Raw genomic sequence first — 25,646 nt, 5'->3', positions numbered from 1 at the left:
ATAGAATTATCCCAGAAATCCCATCAACAGCCCATCACCTTCATAAGACCTACGTGCCGTTACCAAATCCCGCCATTATTCTGGATGCTGACAAGTCTGTACTAGGGATAGGTTAAGTGTCTATTTAGTGAGGCTGAATGACCCCCAGGGAGGAAATAACCCGATTGGAAACGTCTGCTTGGTTTGAATGGTCGTAAGCCAGATCCCAGGAGAAGTAAAGGTCAGTCTGACCCACGGGATGATTTTCTTCTGTAACAGAGAACAAGGGGGAAATTTACTAAAAAAAATTTGTAAAAAAAATAGGTGTATTTGTATCCAGAAATACACTCATTTTTGACATTTACTATCCCGAAAATACGGCAATTTGTATTTGTATTGATGTGCTATCAATACGAATACGAATTGCTGTATTTTGGGGATAGTAAATGTCAAAAATAAGTGTATTTCTGGATACAAATACACCTATTTTTTACAAATTTCCTTTAGTAAATTTCCCCCTTCCAGATCTATATATAACTAAATCAGTACTGGCAACATTACTCAGAGGTTCAGGTTAAATATTACTGCACTCCCTTTGTTATAAGGGCAAGTTAAAGTACCAAGAGAAACCGGTGTTATATTCAGTGGCAAATGCAGGATTTCTAGAACTGAGGTTTCCAAATGCCATCCACAATCTCTGTGGAATATTGAAGCAAGTGCGGGAGTCCCGGGGAGTGGTAGAACCTAGTAATGACCCTGGACATTAATGTACTCATTGGTCTATTTATACACTGAATACTGTAGATGGTATATAGTATAGGCTGGACCAAACATTTAAATAACATAAATAAGTGCTCAGGAAAAGGTTAAACATCCCATAATCAATAGATAAGTACACAAACATAAAAGAACCAGTACTGCACCTTCTAAGCTCACATTCAACCCACCTCATGGTAAGGCTCCTGTTTCTTCTTCCTGGTAGCTGCTCTCTTGTCCTGTTTTCTGATTGAGTGCCCAGATCCACATGCACAGCAAACTTGACAGAAGAAGCTGCTTCCATTGGGTATGTGCAGCAGCTCCGCTATGTCCCTTACACTGCATGATGTGATGGCCGTTATAGTAATCATATTATATATCATTGTTATTGTCCTATTTTGAGCCACATTTTAAGAGGAAGAGCAACTGGAGCTGCTTTTTGCTGTGAATAAATATATTTGTTTTAATGTGAACTACACGTTTGATTGATAATTGAGAGGAAGCAGTTGGATATTGAAACAAACCTTAAAAAAGTCTTTATAGAAGCATCAGCACTCGATATCGAGTGAGTTGGGGCATTTCATTATAAAAATATTTTTCATGTATTTTAATTAATTACAGAAAAAACTAATATATGAAACGCTTACGCTACATAATATATGTTTAGGTTCTAGGCACCTTGTTTAAATATGGACACAATGTCGATGTTCGATATGAATTATTTTAGTTTCGCCACAGCGCATGTGCTGCAATCAACCCGTATATATTTTTTCTCTTTGAGACTGGGCGGAGGCTTTCCCCTCGCAGTCCACTGAGAATTTTCTAATTAGCGATCCATGCAGAACTAGGCCCATGGTCTGGTAATGACGGCGGTGGAAATTAATTTGCCAAATAAGTCACAGTCAGGGAGCATTTACAGGAGGTAACGGGGAAGTGGTTACTCAAATGGCAGATATTTCAGGGATGTGTCACAGCTAATGACTGCAATCCCATATGCTCTCCCTATGGCTCCAACCAGAAGGTTGATTATCCACCAATGAGCATCCAATGTCTTTGTCCTCAAGTGGTGGATCTCAGTCACACATTTGCATATTTCCGCACATGCCTCTGCATCCATTCCTGAATCAGGCAGTTTCTACCAGCCACAGGTGTTTCCGTGGGTGGTAGAATCACCCAACTTCTTGATGGAGGAATCTTTTATGTATGACCCATTTCAACTCTGACGCCCAATAAAGGTTCCAGAACCTTGAGGACCACTGGAGGGGCGTGGCGTGGGTGTAACCTCCTACAACTGTATCACCGGCTGGTGACTATATGCTTTTTACTGTTTAAAAATTGTGAGTGCAAAAATAAATTTGTCATCCCTTTAGCAAAAGGTTTTGCACTATCCTTTTTTCTCTTGTAGAAAACTCAGCAAGGGCAAAACAATCCTCTGCATAAAATCTCGGGAGGACTTGCCTGATGATCCAAAACACGGACATGGCAGCAGAACAAATAGCAGCTTCTCCATCACTTATTATTTGTCACAGCCCGGGCAAGTAAAACCCCTATATGATATATTGAGATGCGGTGGTTTGTTAATGCGCATTATAGCCAGGGTTGACGACTTTTACAGAACCCTGGAGAGGAAACCGTCAGCAGTGCTTCTGGGGGCGGGGCTGATTTGTGGGTCTCTGAGGAGTGGGCGGGCTAAATAGTGGGTGGGGCTAAATTTGCATATTTCGCCCCACCCATCTGCCGAAAAGCCGCGAAAAGCCTGCAATTTAAAACTCTGCCACCTGGAAAATGTGGGGGTCCGCCAGTATCCGGGAGGGTTGACCACCTTTCCGGAGGGCTGGAGGGGGACCTGATTTTCAGGACCCTCCCAGCCATTTGGGGAGGATAGGCAACCCTGATTATCGCATAAATGCATGCGCACACCCCCAACATCGGGGACGGGGACGAATTTGGACCTGGCTTTACCCCGACGGAATGAGGGTCGAATGTTTCGGCCCAACAGACCAGAGAGATTGGGTTTTGGGAAAGAGTTTTGCATCTGGAGATTTGGAGGCTAAAATTATTGGAAAATCTGATATGAATGTTGCAAGTCACAGTACAAAGGCAAACTATATTACGTCTGCCCCATATCTCTCTGTATAAGAGCACTGCACTGGTATAATGGGAATATAACCACAAACTGCTGTCACATGCAGTAGTGAGTACTCCCAGCAGGACTCAAGGATTGATCAGGAAAATGACTCTTATCCAATGTGAACATGAACATTTCCCTGACAGCTGCTGTTAATTCTCTGCATATCCTCCTTATGGGACCAAACACAGGGGGATAGAAACACAACTCCTGTTAGCAGCACAGACACAACCTTGTCTATTGTGCTGTCATGTAATGGACTTCTCACTGCAGCATTGTGTGATGTGTACTTAGCACGCTGATGCAATCCATTGGGTCTAAGTACTAAGACCATGATACCACCCAACCAGAGGAGTAGCTAGGTGACATAGTGCCTAAAGCGGGATGTGGTCATTTGGTCTGTAGCATGATGGTAGATAGTCATTAGGTCGACACCATTAGGTCGACATGGGAAAAGGTCGATATGGGTCTAGGTTGACATAGGAAAAGGTCGACATGGTTCTAGGTTGACAGGTCATTAGTTCGACAGGTCGTTAGTTCGACAGTGTCTAGGTTGACCGTCAAAATGTCGACATGGCTTTTTTCACTGTTTTTTGAGCCGACATGTGCCGACAGGCAGTATTTCATGCCATACCATCCACTAGGGCGTGGTGGGAGAATAAAAATGTGTGCCAAGCTTAGCGAGGCACCGTGCCCGACGCATAGCGAGCGATGCAAGGGGGTGCAGTGCACTTTAAACTGTGTCCATGTCAACTGTGTTGACATTAAGGCCAAAAAACTGTGGAAAAACCTCATGTCGACCTTTTAAATGTCCACCTAGACATTAAGAACTAACGACCTGTCGAACTAATGTCCTTTCGACCTACAACCATGTCGACCTTTTCCCATGTTGACCTAGACCCATGTCGACCTTTCCCCACGTCGACCTAATGACTGTCGACCATCATGCTGTAGACCAGATGATCCCAACCCCCTGAAGCACGGGTATGGTTCGGCAAAGTCCTTTTTACTTCTTATAGTAATGCCCATTACACATTATGACACACACTGTAATGCCCCTAATATATTATGCCACACACCTAAATTCCCCTTATTCATTATGCCACACACCGTAATGCCCCTTACACATTATCCCACAATCCAAAAATATACTGGTACTGTAGGTTAATTGGTTCCCAACTAAATTAACACTAGAATGAATGTGTGTGCGTGAACATGTGGTAGGGAATATAGATTGTAAGCTCCACTGGGGGGGCAGGGACTGATGTGAATGTTCAACTATACTCTGTAAAGCGCTGCGGAATATGTGTGCGCTATATAAGAAATTGTTAATAAATAAATAAATAAATTACAGTATGCCGCATACCCTAATGCCATTACATATTATGCCACACACCGTAGTGCTTTTTTCACTGTACGCCACGCACTGTAATGCCCATTGCACATGCCAACACGCCAGTGCTTAATTAGGTAGTTATATGTTAGTTGGGCGCCCACTAAGCTATTTGCGCTTGCCACACGATATAAAATCAACTCCACGCCGACATGGATAGTGGGGGTATGAGCGTACTAGCTATAGTGGGCACCCAACTAACATATAAGTACCTTTAATTCACTTTATGTTACACACCATAATGCCCATTACACATTATGCCGCACACCGTCATGCTTATTTCACTTTATGCTACACACCATAATGTCCATTACATATTGTGCCACGCATAGTAATGCTGTTGACTTAATTTTATGCCCCGCACACAAAAATGCCACTTGCAAATGATGAACCACCGTAAGGTTTCTAATTACTCATTGCCAGGGGTCTCGAGGTAAGAGATGCAGCTTTTGCATCTTCTCCTGGAGGCGGCGGGAGTGTTCCCGGCACTTCCAGGTAATGCTATATGTGCGGGACTGCGCGTCGCTGGAGGCATACACACATGCTCCATTTCTAAGCAATCTAGTCAGGTCCCTTAGAAATTGGGCTTAAATCTCCCAATGTGTATGCCTCTTTAGTCTCCAAGCTCCCCAACCTGACCCTTGTCTCTCCACTCAAGCCGACACTGATGTCCTGCTGCATTTGTCTCAATATTTTTGGATGGCTTGGCTCATCTTCAGTTTCCAGTGGCAGATCATCACAAAAACAACAACTTTATGTTGCCGCTCGCTGGTGGCTGTGCAGGACCTGCTACTTCTGGCTCCCACTCTCTCTGCTTGTACCTTGCAGTGTCCCAATTGCATGTCAGGCATTAAAGGGGACAGACTGGATCCTACCGGCGGTAAAGTGGTGGGTTTACGACATGACAGCTAATAATTCCCTAATGGTATGCTGTACCATATGTGCAACACTGACCAAGGGACAAGTATACCTAGTACCTAGTATAGGCCCCAGCTGATACTGATGTTGGGGTAATAGGTAATTCCTGCTGATATTACAGCTTATGTACAACAAACAGTAAAACACATATGATATATGCAGCAAGGTTACTTACAATGGCATGAAATGTACTATAGAACAGTGCAGAGACATTACTGTATATTGCTTTTTGCTTGTATCTTCTAACTTCTATTCTGTAGAGATTGCATCTTCCATTCTCTCCTAAACATAAACAAAGACGTGAAGTCGTTAGTCAGCCTTGAGCAAGGACGAGTAAAATAAATATTTATTTAGAAAAGAGAATGTTTTAAAGAACGATGCAAACGGATTTGTAAATACCGTTATAAAGAGATTCGGTCTGCTGCTATTAATCCTTATATACAGTAAGGCCCTTATTCTGGTTCACTCGCAATGGCAAATTCCTTCCCAAATGGACAAAACCATGTGCACTGCAGGTGGGGCAGATGTAACATGGGCAGTGAGAGTTAGTGGGTGGGTTATTTTGTTGCCGTGCAGGAAAAATACTGACTGCTTTATTTTTACACTGCAATATAGATCTCACTTTGAAGTAAAACCCCACCCAAATCTAATTCTCTCTGCACATGTTGCATCTGCCCCCCTGCAGTGCACATGGTTTTGCCCATTTGGGAACGAATTTGCCTTTGCAAGTGAACCAGAATAAGGGCCTAAATGTAGTAGACAGGATTTTTCTTACTGATCGTGCTCACACCCCTTGATTCTGAAGGACAACTTTTTTTCGACGCTGTCCCAACTTTTCCCAGAGCCAGCCCAGGCTTGCTACATCCATGCCAATCAATTGCCATTTACAGAATGATGGACAGATTTATTAAGTCTGGTGAAGTGATAAAGTTGCCAGTGATAATGCACCAGCCGATCAGCTATAACTGCCAAGTTACATGATGGAGGGGCAGATTTATTAAGCCCAGTGAAGCGATAAAAAGTCTAGTACTTTATCACCGGTCAATGAGCACTTAACTGTTTTTTTTTTTTAAACCCAGCCTTTAACTTGACAGGAGTTGATTGGCAGGTGATAAAATACCCGACACTTTATCACTTCACCAAGCTTAATAAATTTGCCCCAAAAGTACTGTTAGGAGCTGGTTGGTTAGTACTTTATCTTTCTCTCTCTCTCTCTCAGGGGATAATTAACTTGACCTCTTTATCTCTCCACTTGATTACTATAAAAAGGCTCTCCGCTGAAGAGCGTAAGCTGATGTACGGCTTCTAGTTATCCATGTATCTAGCACAGCCTGTAGAATGACAGGAGCTGATTGGGTAACTTCTCAACTTTACCTCTCTCAAAGGTTTGATACATCTCCCCCACACAGACATAGTTCCAATACTCAAACATTTAGGATATCATTGCAAGTACTGTAAAATGAACAAGATATACAAAGAGATGAGATTAACCAGCTGGTACAACTCTCCCATGACAGAATAATCATTAATTATTCATATTATTTATTATGAATGTCTTCTCTGCGGACCACAACCGAATGTAATGGAAATTTAAGCGATGATAGGTCACAATAATGACCTGGACACAACACAAGTTTTAAAGCTCTCTAACTACATTTGTTGGCTGCGGTTATACACAGCGCAAAATAGACAAAGACCATATTATACTATATTTTATATATCTATACAGTATGTTATCCAGATGTGCTTCATTGTCCCAAACTACGCTGTGCATGCATATATATAAATGTATACAGGTGTAAGCAAGCTGCGTACGTTACCATTTCCAACAGTTATTTAAATATTAACAACAGCGCGTTGTACGTATGACTCCTGCAAGGTGATTGGTTGGGAGCTCGGCTATTGCATATCAGATGTCTCTGGACTCAAATAAAACCACAAATGTACATAGCGAAATACCTTACGGAGAATAAGGCCCGGCCGGTGGGAGGAAGTTCGGGGTCACAAACATGTCTGGTAACAAACTTTAGAATACTAAAGAAATTTGGCCAAAAACTGGAGCTTATTTATTTATTAACAGTTTCTTATATAGCGCACACATATTCCGCAGCGCTTTACAAAGAATATTTGAACACTCACATCAGTCCCTGCCCCAGTGGAGTTTACAATCTATATTCCCTACCACATATACATGCACACAGACATTCTAGGGTTAATTTTTGTTGGGAGCCAATAATTTTTTGGATTGTGGGAGGAGACCGGAGCACCCGGGGGGATATACAAACTCAGGAGCTTGGGAAACTGAGTGTTTCTCTGTGTTCCAGTACACAGCATTGGGGATTCATAAATACTGTTATTAGAAAGTCCATCACAGAGTGCATCAGAAGATTAGGTTAATGCTACACCATAAATCAGAACTTGAGGGGTGATTCAGACCCAGTCGTTGCGGGCCGAATTCGATCCCCCGTCCAATGTTAGGGGTTTGCGCAAGCGCATGTGAGAATATGCGCATGGGCAAACCCCCATCCACAAGTTTCACAATCACGGGGGCATTCGATTTATTGATCCCTCTTTTTCTCCCTCTGTCCCTCTGTGATTCCTCTCTCTCTCTCTCTGCAATTCCCTTCCTCTCTCTCTGTCTGCGATTCCCCCATCGTTCTCTGCGATCCCCCCCCATCTCTCTGTCTGCGATTCCCCCACGCTTTCTCTATGATCCCCTCCCTCTCTGCGATCCATATTTCCTCTCTTTTTTAAATAGGTTGGGGGGGGGGGGGGGGGGCTAAAATGTTGTGTCTAGGGACATCCTGACACTTAAATCTGGCAATGCCCATATTGCTCATCCCTGTAGCCCTCTGTCTCACACCTGCACCTGTTCCACCTCTCTCACGCCCGGCCCTGTCCTTCCTGTCACATCTCCCCCCTTTTCCTCCTCTCGCTCTTCTCCCCCTATCCATTTTCTCCCCCTATTCCTCCACTCATGTCTACCCAGTATGCCAGGAGCAACATGCTGACGCCATGTGGGCCTGTGTGCTTTATATGGTAGGGACAATTTTTAGGCCCAGCCCTATAGTGTGTCATATAAATCAAGAGGGGGCTACTACTTTTGAGAAGGGCTCCCCTACCAGGGGCAAACGCTGGATTTTCAGAAGAAGGTTTCCAGAGGGGTGGAGCAAAGCACAGAGATGGACACTTAGGTGACCCAGAAAATGCAGGGACTAGGCTGGTGTAAGAGGGGCCATATTCCCTGCATTTTCCTGGTGTGAAAGGGTTATTATTTCAAATAGACTGGACCTGCAGTGCTCTGAATACAGCCAGGCAGCCCCCCACTCTCTGCCCGGCTGTCAATAGCTATCATTTCTGCCCGGCGGCAGCTGTCCCCCAGTTACCACGAGCATGTATTCCTCCATGGCAATGAGCATATAATCCCACATGGCAACGAGCATGGAACACTTGGCAATGAGCATGGAACCCCTTGCAATGAGCATGTAGGTTAGCAGCACTTATGTAGCATAATTTTTAATTGGTATTATGGTGTTTGGCATAATAGGTAATGGACATTATAGTGTGTGGTTTAATATGTAATGGGCATTATGATGTAAATTTGTAATGCACGCCTTTGTCGCGCAATGTCCCTGTTTCTGAAGCATATTGTGAATTATGGCTTCATCCATTTGGTATAGTGTGTATTTTGGCTCAATCCATGTGGCAAAATGTGAATTTTGCTTTAATCTGTGTGGCATAACTTGAATTTTGACTCAATTTGTGTGCCATAGTGTGAATTTTTGCTCCCTCGGTGTAAATTTGGCTCATTCTATGTGGCATAATGTGTAAGAGGAAAGCACAGTATAAGGGGGTTCCTATTGTGTTGCATGATTTGTATAAGGGGTATATGGTGTGGTAAACTTAGGTGACCACATAAAAGATGCTGAGATGTCGTTGTTGTTGTTTCGTCCCTTCATGGGACTTCATCATGGGTTTGCTATAGGTTAACCTTTAGCAAATCCCTGATGAAGTCCCAGGAAGGGACAAAACACGTTGGGATTTCTCATTTTGCTATGTTTCCAAGTCTCTGAAATGATTCAATGAACTTCATCAAAATCTGGAATAACTGCTACCATTGTTTGAAATAAGAGACTTTTTAATAAACTTTTTTTATTTATGGAATTCTTTTGCTATACTTTGAAAAAAAAAAAAAAAAACAATTTAAGGCTATATTGGTCTTAGTAAAGATCATCACAAGGGGCGCCATCTTACAACTGTAATATATATATATTTAGTTGAAAGTATTTACACAAATAGAGACACACCCATGAGCAGACCACCCAACCAGAACACTGGTCACGCCCCCCACATTATTAGGTGCTGGCCACAATCCCTATTATAATAGGCCCTTGATCATTTTCAGCTCTAGGCCCATTTAGACCTTAATCTGGCTCTGAGGTAACACTGGGGTGACGGCTGGGAGGGCCACACGCATCCCTAAGGTCACCTGTTACCCACAATGCAGTAAACAGTAGTATGAAAATGTTCCTTTTATGTTTGAGATAATACAAAAATATGTACAGTTCTCTTGTGTGTAACCCACAGGCAATGGTGTAAGAGCTCTGTGTGTATAATATATATTATCACGTCATCCCACATTACTCTGACCCTCATAGGCACCTCTGTGCCTCCCTGCTGAGGACCCCACCTTGGATGAGACACAGCAGGTCAACACATTCCCTGAAGGAACCGGAGTTCAACAGAACAGCTCAGATGTGAATTATTTAAATTATCTCCCTAAATATCTGTTACTGGAGACAGATGTGCCTTCAAAGAATCCACCTAATGCTACTTTGGCACTGATACAATTCCAAGGTCGGACAGGGACCATTATAAAATGTGCCTTATGTGTAATATCTGTTATGATCTGTGTGTCCTCTAAAGAAACCAATCAAATTCTGGCTTTTTCCAGAGTAATCCCACCTGTTCCACACAGAAAGAAGGAGCAGAGCCTTCACGTCACCCAGCTTGGACGGTATGAATCACTTGGCTAAAACCTGTCCATGTCACAGTAATCATTATTGTTATGACTAATAAAGGGATCCAACCGATGCCAGGCCACCTCTTCCCATCCTTGCCCTTTTCCAATCCACTCTTCGCTGTTCATTGATTTGTCTAGTTCTGCCTCCTCAATCTCTGTTCGCTGCTCTGTCCTACCCCACACCTGCTGTGTCCCTCCCCAACCACACTATTTGTAGGCTGCTCTGTCCCACCCCACACCTGCTGTGTCCCTCCCCATCCACAATCTCTGTGCGCTGCTCTGTCTCACCCCACACCTGCTGTGTCCCTCCCCAACCCCACTATTTGTAGGCTGCTCTGTCCCACCCCACACCTGCTGTGTCCCTCCCCATCCACAATCTCTGTGCGCTGCTCTGTCCCACCCCACACCTGCTGTTTCCCTCCCCATCCACAATCTCTGTCTACTGCTCTGTCTCACCCCACACCTGCTGTGTCCCACCCTATCCCCACTTTCTGTGCGCTGCTCTGTCCTACCCCACACCTGCTGCGTGCCACCCCATCCCCTTTTCTGTCTACTGCTCTGCCCCATCACAAACCTGCTGTGTCCCACCCTATCCCCACTTTCTGTGCACTGCTCTGTCCCACCGCAGAGCTGATGTGTCCCACCACATCTCCACTCTGTGCTGCTCTGTTTCATCACAACCCTGCTGTGTCCCATCCCATTCCCTTCTCTATCTACTGCTCTGTGCCACAGCACACCTGCTGTGTCCAACCACATCTCCACTCTCTTTGTGCTTCTCTCTTCCATCCCAACCCTGCTGTGTCCCACCCCATCCCCTTCTCTGTCCACTGCTCTGTCCCACTACACCCTCTTCTCTGCTCTCTCAGTTTCATGCCACCCCCTCCCACACTCTGGCTAAGCTAGAGTCTGTCCTGTCACTACATTGTTGGAGGCATTCTTACCTACCCTCCCGGAATGGCAGGGAGGGTCCCAAAAATCGTGTTCCTCTCCCAGCCCCCCAGGAGGGGGGAAAGCCTCTTGCATTTAGCGGGGCCCCTGCATCATCCTCCACACCCCCTCCCACTGCCGGTCAACTACCAGCATTCACGGCGCTTTGGGGAGGGGGCGGGCAGGGATGGTGCAAGGTTTCATGGCACCCTAGGCAAAATATTCTGCTGACCCCCCCCCCCCTCCAAACTAAACCACCAGGAGTGAAAAACATCAGTTTTTATAAATACAAATATATATTAATACATAAATACCCCCTTACACCATCTCCCCCTCACACATATGTGCTCCTGTCTGAACCACCTCACTCTGTCTCGCATATACCACAGCCACCTCCATATGAATTACACACGTATGCCCAGCCCTACACCAAGCGACCACACTCACACAACCATACCCCAGACATGCACCCTCCCTCACACACCCATCCCTCAGCTCTGAACCAAGTACCCTTTCTCACACACCCATACCTGCACCCAGCACCCTCCCTCCCACACACAAGCATACCCCAGCCCTAAACCAAGAACCTTCTCTGACACACCAATACCCCATTCCTGCACCCTCACTCACACCCCCATACCCCAGCCCTGTACCAAGAACCCTCACTCACACACCCATACCCATTCCTGCACCCTCACTCACACACCCATACCCCAGCCCTGAACCAAGCACCCTCCCTCACATAACCCTACACCAGCCTTAAACCCAGCACCTTTCCTCACACATCCATCCATACCCTAGACCTGCACCCAACACCCTCAATAACACACCCAAACCCCAGCCCAGCACCCTCTCTCCCTCACACAGACACACCTTACTGTAGTCACCTGTTTTCTCTTTAGTTCTGGACTGGGACTGTAGCAGCAGCGTGGTGGCTGGTGGAGTCTGCCTGGGCCGAGATGAGTAGGAGCTGGAGGTGTGTGCTACAAGGGGGCGGGCTACAGGCTGATGTCTCAGTGCAGAAGAGCACTGAGCAGAAGCAGCAGCAGCTATGAGGCACTGTGAGTGGATGGAGGAAGCCTGGCCCGGCCAGCACCCTGAGGAAAGGCTATTGCTGGTAAGAATAGACACCTCCCTCCCGGGGAATGACAGCCAGGCTCAGCTGTTGGTTTTAACTTTCTGCACGGTACCATAAGCTGGTGCACCTTATCCCCTCTCCTTGCCCTGTGGGGCAGATTTATTAAGATTGGAGAAGAGATAAACTGGAGATAAAGCGGAGAAAAGGTAAAAGGAGATAAAGCACCAGCCAATCAGCTGTGTTTGAAAAAGACGTTGGAGATTGGCTGGTGCTTTATCTCCTTTTACCTTTTCTCTGCTCTATCTCCAGTTTATCTCTTCTCCAAGCTTAATAAATCTGCCCCTGTGTGTCGGCTGCTATGCCCCACCCCTAACCGTCAAGCAAATGTGGAAGTGAAGTGAAAAAGCCTGCAGGGAGTGTATCCGATGGGGGTTGCAGGCATGAATGCATGGCGTCACCCCATTAAATGGTGACACCCAGAGCGGGCCGCACATCCCGCACTCGCTAGGGAGCAGTGGAGGGTCACTGCTGCAGCTGACTGCCAGTGGTGACCCAAGCAGGGATAAATTGACACAAATTGCATCATTTAGTGCCACCTCCTTCCCGAAGAGCTGCAAATCACCTCCCCCACCCACATGCGGCCCCGCACCTGACCAAACTCCACCACCCACAGCAACCCTGTACCCGCCCCCCCCCCCCCAAGCACCTTCCTCCACCCATGGCACCCTTGCACTCGACCCTCACCCACGCAATAACTACGATCACCCCTGCCATAGGATATCATTATTATATAGCTCATTAGCAAAAACCAGACAGCCCCGGGAAACTTTCTTACGGCCAGAAAACTTTTAACATTTTGATTTTTAATGTAGTTTTCAAATTTCTATACAGAATACTACTTGCGCTCTAAGTCAATGATTTGTATTTATTTGTGACTCACTAATGTGAGATGCATTCACTCACTGTAGGTGCCCATACACAAGGGCGACATGCATGTGGTTTGGTCAGTTTTATGCAATTGCGGCAATTAATCACATAAAAAGCATCCAAATCACATGTATGTGACATCAATGCCGATGCGATGCCTGGTCCCGAGGCATTGCATAGGAGTATCGCTGCACGTAGTAACTGTCGCATCGTAGGCAAACCAGGCAGGCTTGTCTGGGATCGCATGCGATATATCATTTGTCCTGCTACCCGGGAGCCTCAAGGGGGGATCACGGGCAACTTCTTAACTTGGAGAAGTCGCTTAGGGTATCACCAGCTTAGAGCTGGATGATTTTAACTTCAATGCAATTTAAATGTTGTTTTCCCACTTTTGGCTTTCATGCGCCATCTGCTGACAGAACCCTGTAATAACATTTTCCCTAGAACCTTAAACATTTGTTACTGTACATTGAAAATGGTGACAGCCTTCATATAGCTTACAGACATGATACAAGGGGCCAATGAAAGTTATTTATGATGTGACGTAGAATATCACCGTGCTGGAAGGTTATTTCCAGTTGAGAGGAAACTGCACAGCTTGCAGATGCTACTATCCCATGGGTGCAGTTTCATATATCCTGTACTTATAAAAGTTTTAGTAACTCTGTAACATACAGTATATTGTAGCTATATACTGTATTTATCCTGACCATGTTCTACATCATTATTATATTGCTGACTGATGGAAATAAGGGGTGAAATGTAGTAGGATGGGATTTTTAGTCATGTGCGATTTTCTTCACCAAAAACTGTCGAATTCGCACATTTTTCACAAATCGCACATCTAGTAATGTGTGACTTGCGGTAATATTTGCCCGTTTTGATCTGTTGAAAAAAATTGCAGATTCGATATCACAGAATGTTTTCTCATGTCAAAATCGCAAATTTAATAGGAAATTCACACCCTAAAACCATGCATGGTTCTGTCCAAAAAAGTGTGTTAAATTTACAAAAAAAAAATATGGAGTGGGGTCTCCCCCAAGCATAACCAGCCTGGGCTCATTGCGCCAGTCCTGGTTCCCCAAATACAGGGGAAAAATAGTGGAGATCTCCCATATTTTGGAACCAGCACCAGGTTCCAACAGCCAGCAGTGTCATGCTGCAGCCAGGGGACACTTTTTAATGCAAGATCTCCCATCCGAACCATGACTACCAGGTCAGTCCTGGATGGTGTACCTGAGGGAGCAGTGGCGTAACTATAGAGGGTGCAGGGGATGCAGCTGCTACGGGGCCCGGCGGCTTGGGGGGCCCGTGGCTATCCCCTGCACCCTCGGCATTGTTTTGTTACATTTTTAAAAACTTACTCCTGCTGCTACCGCAGGCCGGATGCGGAGAGTGGAGGAGGGCGGCAGAGGATGACTGATTCGCACCCCGGAACCGGAAGCGTCACCGCACGGCTGACTGACACGCCTGTCAGCCGCACATCCCTAGCGCTGCTACAGCATCACCAGCAGGCGCGCCTCGCCTGACATCATACTGAATTCAAATAGAGGCTGTTGCTGAAGCACTTGAGGGGAGCCAGAGGAACGGAGATGGGAGAAGCTCCTGCGGCTACGAGGGAGAGACAGCTGCGCTGCAGGGGGAAGGTGGAGGACTGGAGAAAGGCTGCTGTGGGTGGAGCCAGAGAATAAGAGGGGGAGAAGCTGCTGCAAGGTAGGCCAGTCTGGAGGAGGGGTCAGGGAGGGTGTCCGGGCTGTAGGGCTGCTAGTGAGGCTTAAATAACGATAAGTATCTCCTTCAGCAGCTCCATCCACATCATAGCCAGATTCCTACTACAATCTGCAGCCTCTGCAGAAATTGTCTTATGAATTCCTGTGTAAACTGTAGTGCTCTATTTATCTGTCCATCTGTACCCCATCCTGCAATTCCACCAATCTATGTCTTCCTCTCATCCATCCACCCATCGATGTCCCCTCCCATCCATCCACCCACCTATGTCCCTCCCATCCATCTATCTATGCTGTCTTTCTATGCCCTCTCATGTCCGTCTATCTGTCTCAGGGCCGGCGCCACCACTAGGCAGCTCTAGGCATTTGCCTAGGGCGCCGGCACCTGGAGGGCGGCAGTTCTCCCCTCACCCCCAGCATGATGATGGAGGGTTAGCGAACTGTGTAAAAAACCTTTGGCGCCGGCATCCCTGCAGTGCTGGAGCGGGCAGGGGTGTCCGTGCCGCGGGGGTACCTGCGGCGCTGTCATTGTGTATAAAGCTGGCGGCGGCCGGTGGGGTCCCTGCGGTGAATAGAAAATAACTAGCGCTTCCCGCGCCGCCGTGCGCATAGCGCTAGTTATTTTCTATTCACTGCAGGGACCCCGCAGGCCGCCGCCAGCATTATACACAATGACAGCGCCGCAGGTACCCCCGCGGCACGGACACCCCTGCCCGCTCCAGCACTGCAGGGATGCCGGCGCCGAAGATTTTTTACACCGGTACCACCACCACCGCAACCTCCCCCCCCCCGGCAGCGGGGGCGCCCCCACCCCGACTCGCCTGGGGCGCTCCAGTGCCTTGCACCGGCCCCTGTCTATGGTTCTTTCATCAGTCCCCCTCCTGTTCCTACTTCTTGACCCATCTACATTTGTATGCTCATTCTGTCCATCTATGCCCCCGCTAATCTGTCCATCTATGCTCTCTCCCATCCATCCGTCTATACACATTCCGTCTTCTATGCTTCCTCCCATCCATCCGTCTATGCTCCTTCCATCCATCTATGCTCCTTCCTTCCATCTATGCTCCTTCCTATCCATCCATCTATGCTCCTTCCATCCATCTATGCTCCCTCCCTTCCATCCATCTATGCTCCTTCCTATCCAGCCATGTATGCTCCTTCTGTCCATCCATGCCCCTTCCCATCTGTTTATGTATGCTCCTTCAATCCGTCCGTCTGTCTATGCCCGCCATTTTTTGTCTGTCCATCTGTCTATGCCCCTCCAGTCTGTCCATCTATGCCCCTATATGGTTCTCTGTCCATCCATATGTCTGTCCATGCCTCCCTTGTCTATCTGTCCGTCTATGCCTCTACCCCCTGCTCGCTCATTCTCCCTCTCTCTTATTCCTGTATTTTTCTCTCTCTAACACTGCCTCTTTCTCGCATTCCACCCGTTTCCATGGAGACACTCTCTCTTTTACTCTCTCTTACTTGCTCCTCTTTCTCTCTTTTTCTTGTAGTGATAAAGGTTGTGTGTGTGTGTGTGGGGGGGGGGGGGGGGGGGCTTTAAAAATTTTGCTATGGGGTCTGCAATGTTCTAGTTACGCCTCTGTGAGGGAGGCAGGGACTTGTAGAACAACAAGTCCCAGCATGCCGGGCGTTAAATGGCCCACTGGGACTTATAGTTCCACAACATGACCAAAATTAAGATACATACACACACACACTCTCCACCTGATTGGAAGTTGCCGTCTCCATGTAGATGTCTACAGCCAATAAGCGGTAATCTCAGGCCTAATTGGCTGTCGGCGTCTCCATGGAAACACTTAGAGCCTGTACTGAGCGGAGTCCCTGTGATGGAGGTCAGTGGGAATTAATCCCTTTGACGTTAGTCACAGAGCTTCCATGCAGGAAAGGAGCTCTCTGTTGTGGGATCGTGGTAGGGTGAGTATGTGTGCATGTGTTTAAGTGCGTGTATATTAAAGTTTTACTTCTCTATGTTTGCATGTTTTTTTTACATTGTGTTCACTGCAGAACTACAAGTCTAAGCGGGCTCATTAATGCCCTGCATGCTGAGACTTGTGGTTCTCTAAGTCCCAGCATTTGGGGGAGGCCTTCTGGGACCTGTAGTTCTACTATAAAACCCAATGTATTATTTACTTTTTTCTTACACCACAAAAATCAGCTCTCTACCCACAGCCCAGGGCTTCAGCCCTGGATGGATGAAGTCTGGGGAGGGAGGACCCCTTTATTGGGGTGGTCCCCACTTTCCCAGGTACCCCGTCCAGGGCTGACCAGCCATGGTGGTCATAGTCAAAATATGGGGGAGCCTCGGTTATGGTCTCTTAAATACGGGGATCCCCATTAGTTTGTTCCCCCATATTTGAGGAACCAGGACCGGCTCAATGAGCCCAGGGCTGGTTATGCTGGAGGAGGGGGGGGGGGGGTACCCAACAGCGTTTTTTTATTTAAAAAGAATGCACTTGTCTAAAAAAAACCAGCATATTTCCGTTACTAAAAATCCCCAGAAATCGCATGCAAATTCTGATTTTGCCTAAAAATAAAAAATCACACCCTATTACATTTGTGAATTTCGGCTGAAAATTGCAAATGTAATGTGCGATATGGTGCAATTTTTTAGCAATCTAAAAAAAATAGCATCCTACTACATTTCACCCAAGATCTTCTTTATTCATTGTGATGTATTATTTCTGTTCCTCTACATTTTACATGTGCCAATAAATCATTTAATTTTTTTATATGTGTTATTATTACCGGTATTATTATTTCAGGATGTAACGCCACCAATTCACACTGTGCTGTACATAAAATATGTTCTCCCCATCACTCCATGCCCCAGTGGCGTTTACCCTCTCTAATCCCTATCACAGGTACCAGTGGCCACTCCAGTGGAGGAGCTGCAGCACAGTCCAAAATTCAAATAGGGGAGCCACACCCACTGCCTGTGAGTCAGTTTGTAATGGCAGTTGGTGGCATTTGCTGTGCGTATCTTATTTGTGTTTTGAACTGCACTGCTGCTAGGATTACCACCTCATCCCTTTAATTTTGGACACATATTAATTACACAGGTTCTGTGGCTGGCTGACTTCAAGACTCCTTTCACCTGTTTTAAATCAGCCACAGAACCTGTGTAATTAATGTGTCCAGAATTAAAAGGATGAGGTGGTAACCATAACTGCAGCCCTTCCTCTGAAGCCTCTCCTGACAGGTACACACATGCACACTAGGGTTAATTTTGCCAGAAGCCTATGATCTGACCAGTAGGTCTTTGGAGTGTGGGAGGAAACTGGAACATCTGCGTGGGAACTTCAGGGGGTGGGGCCGAACATTAGACCCCACCCCTGACACATGAAAACATCATTGATTCACGGGTCCGTGGTGAGGGGCAGAGCTAAAAGGCATGATCCACTCATTTATCCCTGCCCTGTTCCAGTGGCTTCCACAATTGCCGGTGAGTAATATACCATCCTGCTCGCTTCAGTAGGAAGTGGAGGGATGCAGAAGTGCTGCCTACTCTTCCGTGGCTGGAAGCCTCCCGCAGGGGGGATACGGGTCATTGGGTCACCAGCAATTTGTTAGACAGTCATTAGGTCGACACCATTAGGTCGACATGTGTCTAGGTGGACATGGGTTAGGTCAACAGGGTCATTAGGTTGACATGGGTTAGGTAGACAGTCAAAAGGTCAAAATGTTTTTTTTTCACTGTTTTTATTTGCCAACATGTGCCGACAGGCGGTATTTCATGCCCTACCATCCACTAGGGCTTGGTGGGAGAAGAAAATAGTGTGCCGAGCGCAGCGAGCCATGCAAGGGGACGCGGTGCACTTTAACCTGTGTCCATGTCGACTGTGTTGACATTCGGCTAAAAAAACTTTGAAAAACCCCATGTCGACGTTTTGACTGTCTACCTAATGGCCCTGTCGACCTAATGACCCAGTCGACCTAACCCATGTCGACCTGGACTCATGTCGACCTTCCTGCAAGTCTACCTAGACACATGTCAACCTAATGGTGTCGACCTAATGACTGTTTAACAACTTGCTGGTGACCAACTGACCCACACCCCTGCAGGGTGGGTAGGCAAGTATGGTGTGTGTATAATACATAGCTGCCTACCCTCCTGCATTCTGCAGGAGACTCCCTGAAATAGCAGCAATCTCCCTCTCTCCCTCATTAGTCTAGCAATCTGCCTCATGTCACCTATCCCACATTACACTGTTACATCTTAGTTATATCCCCTCCTGCATTCTGCAGGAGACTCCCTGAAACAGCAGCAATCTCCCTCTCTCCCTCATTAGTCTAGCAATCTGCCTCATGTCACCTATCCCACATTACACTGTTACATCATAGTTACCTCCCCTCCTGCATTCTGCAGGAGGCTCCCTGACATAGCAGCAATCTCCCTCTCTCCCTCATTAGTCTAGCAATCTCCCTCATGTCACCTAGCCCACATTACACTGTTACATTTTTTGGGGAAAAAAGGAATGAGAGACAGATACATTTACATTCAATCATCAGCACCATTTCCCAGCACTTTACCAAGTATAGTAGCTCTTACTAACTGCTTTGGGGCTCATCTACATTTGTATATAAGTAATTTTAAAAGACTCTTCTCAGATGTAGCAGTACACAGCCACGCTTCTAAGTGCCACATTCACACTCACATGCCACATTCACAATTTCTTTTCACAGTCTCTTCATATATGGAACTAGACACGCCCTATGGATAAAGCATGACACACCCTCTCAATGGAATCGGTACATCTGTTAGACCACACTTAGGTCTACAGTCATTAGGTCGACCCCTCTAGGTCGACTGGCAGGAAGGTCGACCTGACTTAAGGTCGACATGGGCCAAGGTCGACATGACTTAAGGTCGAATTTGCATAAAGGTCGACATGAGGAAGGTCGACTGGTCATAAGGTCGACATGTGTTTTTCACTGTTTTTTGGCCCGAATGTCGACACAGTCGACATGGACACAGTTGCCAATGAGAATCGGACCCTCGCATCGCTCGCAATGCTTCGGGCACGGTGGCTCGCTTCGCTCGCCACAGCTTTAATAACCTCCTCCACGCCCTAGTGGATGGTAGGGCATGAAATACCGCCTGTCGGCACATGTCGGCTCAAAAAACAGTGAAAAACCCATGTCGACCTTATGACCAGTCGACCTTCCTCATGTCGACCTTTATGCAAATTCGGGTACTTGTTTCCTATCTGGGCGCCCACGATTTTAATCGCGGGCATCGGGGGTAAAATCGGGGCCAGACGCGATGCCCGCGATTTTCCCATAGAGAACAATGTTAAATGCCTCAATTTACCCGCGATGACCACGATTTACCATAGGAAACAATGTTAAATGGATCAATTTACCCAAATCAGCATAGGAACAATAGTAAATGGGCCAAAAACACCCCTGAACATTGAAATGTCCCCCCAAAAGTAGTTGACGCCACCCCGCCATCAACGTGAACCCGAAGCGTGGCGAGCGCAGCGAGGCCGCGAGGGGCGGCGGTACGCGTCCTCCGACCTTTTCATGCCCTACTATCCACTAGGGCGTGGAGTTGAGAATAGAATAGTGTGGCGAGCGCAGCGAGCCACCGAGCCCGAAGCGTGGCGAGCGCAGCGAGCCCCGCGAGGGGACGCGGATACCTTCACAGGTAAACGCGTCCCTTCGCGGGCTTCCCAGGTGTCCGTGTCGCCATGGACACCTGGGAAGCCCGCGAGGGGACGCGTATAACTGTGAAGGTATCCGCGTCCCCTCGCGGGGCTCGCTGTGCTCGCCACGCTTCGGGCTCGGTGGCTCGCTGCGCTCGCCACACTATTCTATTCTCACTCCACGCCCTAGTGGATAGTAGGGCATGAAAAGGTCGGAGGACGCGTACCGCCGCCCCTCGCGGGCTCGCTGCGCTCGCCACACTTCGGGTTCACGTTGATGGCGGGGTGTCGTCAACTACTTTTGGGGGGACATTTTTATGTTCAGGGGTGTGTTTGCCCCATTTCCCATTGTTCCCTATGATAATTTGGGGAAATTGATCCATTTAACATTGTTTCCTATGGTAAATCGTGGTCATCGCGGGTCAATTGGGACATTTAACATTGGTCCCTATGTAAAATCGCGGTAATCGCGTCGGTCGCATCGCATGTCATTATAATGGCATGCGATGTACACGCGATGCCCGCGATGGGCGCCCAGATAGGAAACAAGTACCCAAATTCGACCTTAAGTCATGTCGACCTTGGCCAATGTCGACCTTAAGTGAGGTCGACCTTCCTGCCAGTCGACCTAATGACTGTAGACCTAAGTTCATTCTAATAGATGACCGCTTCCCCTCACAATGGAGTGCTGTGCAAAATTTTGGAGGGAGCGCGATGTGGGGGGGGGGGGGGGGGGGTGCTGTGTGAGTAAGTGCTTGGCAGATGCAGCTTCCTTCCTCCGGCTCTCCTCTGCTGCTGCGGTAGCTTTCCTGCTGCTGCTGGCCTGCAGCTCACTGCTGCCCTCCAGTGGCCGTAGTGGCAAATGCCTAAACCTGCCTAGTGGTGGCGCCGGCCCTGGGGCCTCCCTGTCTAAAGTGACCCGAAACCCCCGAATGCTTAATCCGGCACTGACCGCCGGGCACCCAGATGACTCCCTCTTCTAAACCTACTTCCACTTAAACCACATCTGGTGATCTGTGATCCAGAAGGGGAACCAGATATCTGACCGTATACGCCCAGCATGACTGATACATTTCACAGGTGATCTGGAAAACATGAACTGTTCCTTCAGTACCGACTTTATATTATAAATATAACTTTCCATTCATAATACAGTCATATAAATGCAGTCTCTATAAGCCCTTATTAGTCTATATAAGTCCTGTCTTGCTCCAACCTGTTTTACGTATTGTGCACCTGACAGGCTAGAACAATACCCCTCACAGTATATGGATTTGTTGCTAAGTTTCAGTGAGTGCACATTTTACAGTCAATACACAAATGACCATTAGCAGATTGCAGAGAAGAGCAAAAGCTTTGTCACATAGCAACTCAGCAGGTGTGGGAGCACCGGGGTTCTAAGGGAAGATCTCAGACACAACCAGCCTGGACGTCTTACCCTCAAGAGGTAAGTTATTACATGGATGTGATTGGATAGTAAGCTCATTCGGGCACTGCTGTTTCTATTGCTGGAGACAGACGCTTCAGGAACAACCGGGATATGTCAAAATCCTGACTCTGGAATGCCGCCACTGTGGGACTATGTAAACACCGGACCCGGACAAGACCCCAGACCACGGGGGTGTCCTGTCCTGGGGGTGTCTTGTCCAGGGGGATGCCTGTGATCGCGGTCACCAGGGACATGGGCAAGGGGGAGATTACAGCCTCGCTGTGTGGTCTGGACCATTCCGGTTTTTGCTACATGCCCAGACCATACAGGGAGGCTTTATTCTCCCCCTGCTCCTCTCCCTGGTGACAGGTGTGACAGGCAGCCCCCCCGGACAGGACACCCCCCGGACAGGACACCCCCCGGACCGGACGCTACAAGCTCCAAAATGCAGAGTTTAATGTCCGGTCCGGCGGTCCAGGTTTTTTACCCATACCCGCCACTGTCCCCCACCCCACACAGTGCTGTAAATGGTGCAGGGAGATGTACAGCCCCTTCCTGACCCACAGCTGCTGCACTCGGGCAGAGAGAACGGGAGCAGCATGGAACGGTCTAGACTCCGGAACACCAGCTGAGCTCCTTACAACGTCTTTTGCCGCTGTGGAACTCTCTGTGCCCGCCCCCTTGTGTGTGACAGCCGTCACAGCAAATAGTGTAGGGAGACGTGCACAGACACTTGGTCCAGTTCAGCGTTCTGGGATTTGGATCGTTCTAGCATTTACTTAATCCCAGGATCTACATTCCATGTCGGGTACAGCTGGGACAAAACCCTATGGGGTTTATTTACTAAGGTGGGAGTTCTACTGAAGATGGGATGTTTCTCATAGCAACCAATCAGAATTTATTAGCACCTTCTAGAAGATAATAGACAGAATCTGGTTGGTTGTTCATTCTATCTATATGCCTCATACAATCGCGCTACTTTTATAAAAAGCAAGTGTTATGTTATACAATGTTGAGCTTGATGTTCAGATTTACCGTGTCCTCCTGTCTATTACCATTCCCTCCTCCGTCCAGTTGTGGATTACTAGACTGATTGTGCCTAGATCAGGGAAGGTCGACCCCAAAAGGTTGACAGAGTCAAAATGTCGACATGGGGAAGGTCAACATATTTAAAATTTGCAAATTCACATTTTGTTGTTGTCAATGTCGACAGCTTTCGACATGGACCACCAATTATCATGTCATGCGTACACTGGCTTCGCTTGCCATCGATTTAGGTTCGGTGCCTCACTACGCTGAACACACTATTATATTCTCCCTCTATGCCGACATGGATGGTGACGTAAGAACAAGCCATAAAAAAAACATGAAAAACTCCATGTCAAATGTCATGTCGACATTGTGACCATGTTGACATTTTCACCCTACTGGCCTTTTTCATGTAGACCTTTTGACCCCTTCAACCTTTTGCATGTCAACCTTTTGGGGTAGACCTATTGACTGTCTACTGTAGATCTATCAACCAAAAGCCCTCCCTTCCCCCACATCCATGGTATCCAAGCTGGTTCTACTGCAGCCTGTGTATTCTGCATGTCGGCGGGATCACCCGCTGGGCTTGGCTTTGGTTGGCCATGGCTGTCTGTAGGGAAGTATGAAAGCTTGGAGATAGATAACGTGCAAACCAATCAGATCCTAACTGCCATTCTTAGAACACAGCCTGCAAAGGGGAACCAGCGATAAATCCATCTTTTCTGATTCCCACCGTTGCTGGTTACAAGCAATGCTATCTAGGGTTGTATAAATAGAAGAGGGGTCCGTGTGCAGTTTCCAACCTCTGCCCCCTCCTCTCTCTCTCTCTCTCTCTAGCCACAGCTGGGGAGCGTAGTCACTGTCTAGCTTCTGGTGCTAGTAGAATCTAGAGCAGTGCTAAAGTCTTCTGTGCAATACCTCAGGTAAATGGCGCAGAGGACATTTTCCTGGTGGCTCCCCTACTGCGCATGCACAGACCCAAGGGGCCCACATGTGCAGCACAAACTGCACCCGTTATAAACACACTGGGCAAAAAGGGGTGTGGCCTGTGTCATAGGGGATGTGGCATCATGCTGCCTCTGCAGGCCACGCCCTTAACATTTCCTCACTACTGGGGCATGGCTATTGCTGTGTAAGCTGCTGCAGTGCCCATACCCCCAGACCCACTGAATCGATGATGTACGCCATCCGCACAGCGTCTATTCCCTGTAGGGTTGGGCAGGGAGACTCCCAACTGCCCCACCCTGGGCCGCGGGACATGGGAACATCCCAAGAAACCGGGACAGTTAGGAGGTATGGAAAAGTCACTGATCGGTTTCCGTGTCATTAAATAGGAGGAATTGGGGATAACCGTTTTCTCCGACAAACAAGCTGGAGAACGGTATTTATCACAGCTTCGTAAATAGACGCTGTATTTACAAGTAAGAACATGCATGTTGCTGTATTGTGCTTGCAAATAGTGTTATTAATAAGACTTATTTTCCCAGTCAGCTGTGTCTGTGATAGACAGGAAATAGAATGTGCGCTGATACCAGACGCCTGGAGGAAAATGAACACAGCTATTTATTTGACAGACAAGTGAAGTTTAGTGCGAATGGCCGGTTGGCCGTGGAACGAAGTGAACATTTTGTAAACCAAAGGCCGATCCCAGAACATAATATCTGGAGGAAGAAGCCGCCGGACTTCAGCGTCAGACTGTACAAGTCCCTGAATTTACCACGGAAGTCGGAGGAATTTCATGCCAACGAGAAGAACCACCCGAGGCAGCTATCTCAGCAAAGGAGCGAGCTGGAGGGCTATCCCTGACCATTCCCTCCCCAAGCTGGTGAATACGCAGCAACCACACAGGTTCCTAACAAGATTCAAAGATATCGGACCGTTGGAGGCCAGTGTAATGTACGTTAGACATGGCGTCTACCCCAAGGATAAGTACAAACAACCCAAAGCCACACGATTTTAGACAGGTTAGTAAGTGGGGTGATGGGCGATATGGTATGATTGAAAATAAGGATGGGAGCACTGACACCCTTTTTACATTATTTTAGTGCTATATATATATTGTAAGGGACAAAATCCAGGGCCGGATTTAGGGGTCAGTGTTTTATAGGTAGAACATTTTTGCCCCCAGCTCCCATGCTGCAGCCCAGCATACCTGGTTCCCGCTGCTAGCCTGACCTGGTCCCTGGTAATTTGGAAGGGGCTTCCAGCAGCTTGATGAGCGGTGGTCTTCGGGGGGGGGGGGGGGGGGGGGGGGGGGGGGTGTTGGAGGTGGTGGTGGTGGTGGGGGGGGTTGTGTACCGGAAGCCTCCTGAGCTCCGGGGGTTAGTGAAGGTGGGGGGTCTATCATCCGGGTTCTGCGCCCGGTGGGCCTGCAGTGGCTTCCGGTGTTGTTGGACCCTTCCTTGTGCGGAGCTCTATGACATGGCAGGAGCAGCGGCCCACGGTCAGTGGGGCGGGAGATCAAACTTAAGTATTTGTCCATTAAGCTAAAATATTCCTTATAAAATTGATTCTCACAACTGTACCTGTTGGAAGTAGATGGGGGTTTCAATAAAGAAAACAATTCTAAATGAATTCGGAGGAATAAAATACACTGTAACGATATTCCCTCTGCAGTATGAGACCCGGCGTTCCAGAGTTTGTTACCAGTTACTCCCGGGATCCATTCAATCTTA

The 25,646-nt window shown here is 47.5% G+C and overlaps 1 protein-coding gene across 3 annotated transcripts in view; it reads right to left on the bottom strand.

Annotated features, from left to right (window-relative positions):
• The window catches only part of VWDE (von Willebrand factor D and EGF domains), a 169,053-nt gene that overhangs the window by 113,300 nt on the left and 30,107 nt on the right, over positions 1 to 25,646 (bottom strand). The window contains exons 1-2 of one of the 3 annotated variants that reach the window (XM_083186813.1): positions 12,012 to 12,125; positions 5,350 to 5,456 (exon numbers count right to left, since the gene is read on the bottom strand). The exons of 1 other annotated variant lie outside the window; for it this stretch is intronic. The gene's annotated coding sequence lies outside the window, so the exon portion shown is untranslated. Of the gene's footprint in view, positions 1 to 5,349; positions 5,457 to 12,011; positions 12,126 to 25,646 lie in introns of those variants that run through there. One more of the 3 variants, XM_083186812.1, reaches the window with a different exon arrangement.

Source organism: Crinia signifera, chromosome 5, assembly GCF_055691185.1.
Source record: "Crinia signifera chromosome 5, ASM5569118v1, whole genome shotgun sequence".
Classification (NCBI taxonomy): Eukaryota; Metazoa; Chordata; class Amphibia; order Anura; family Myobatrachidae; genus Crinia; species Crinia signifera.
This window is presented reverse-complemented; position numbering and strand designations above follow the sequence as displayed.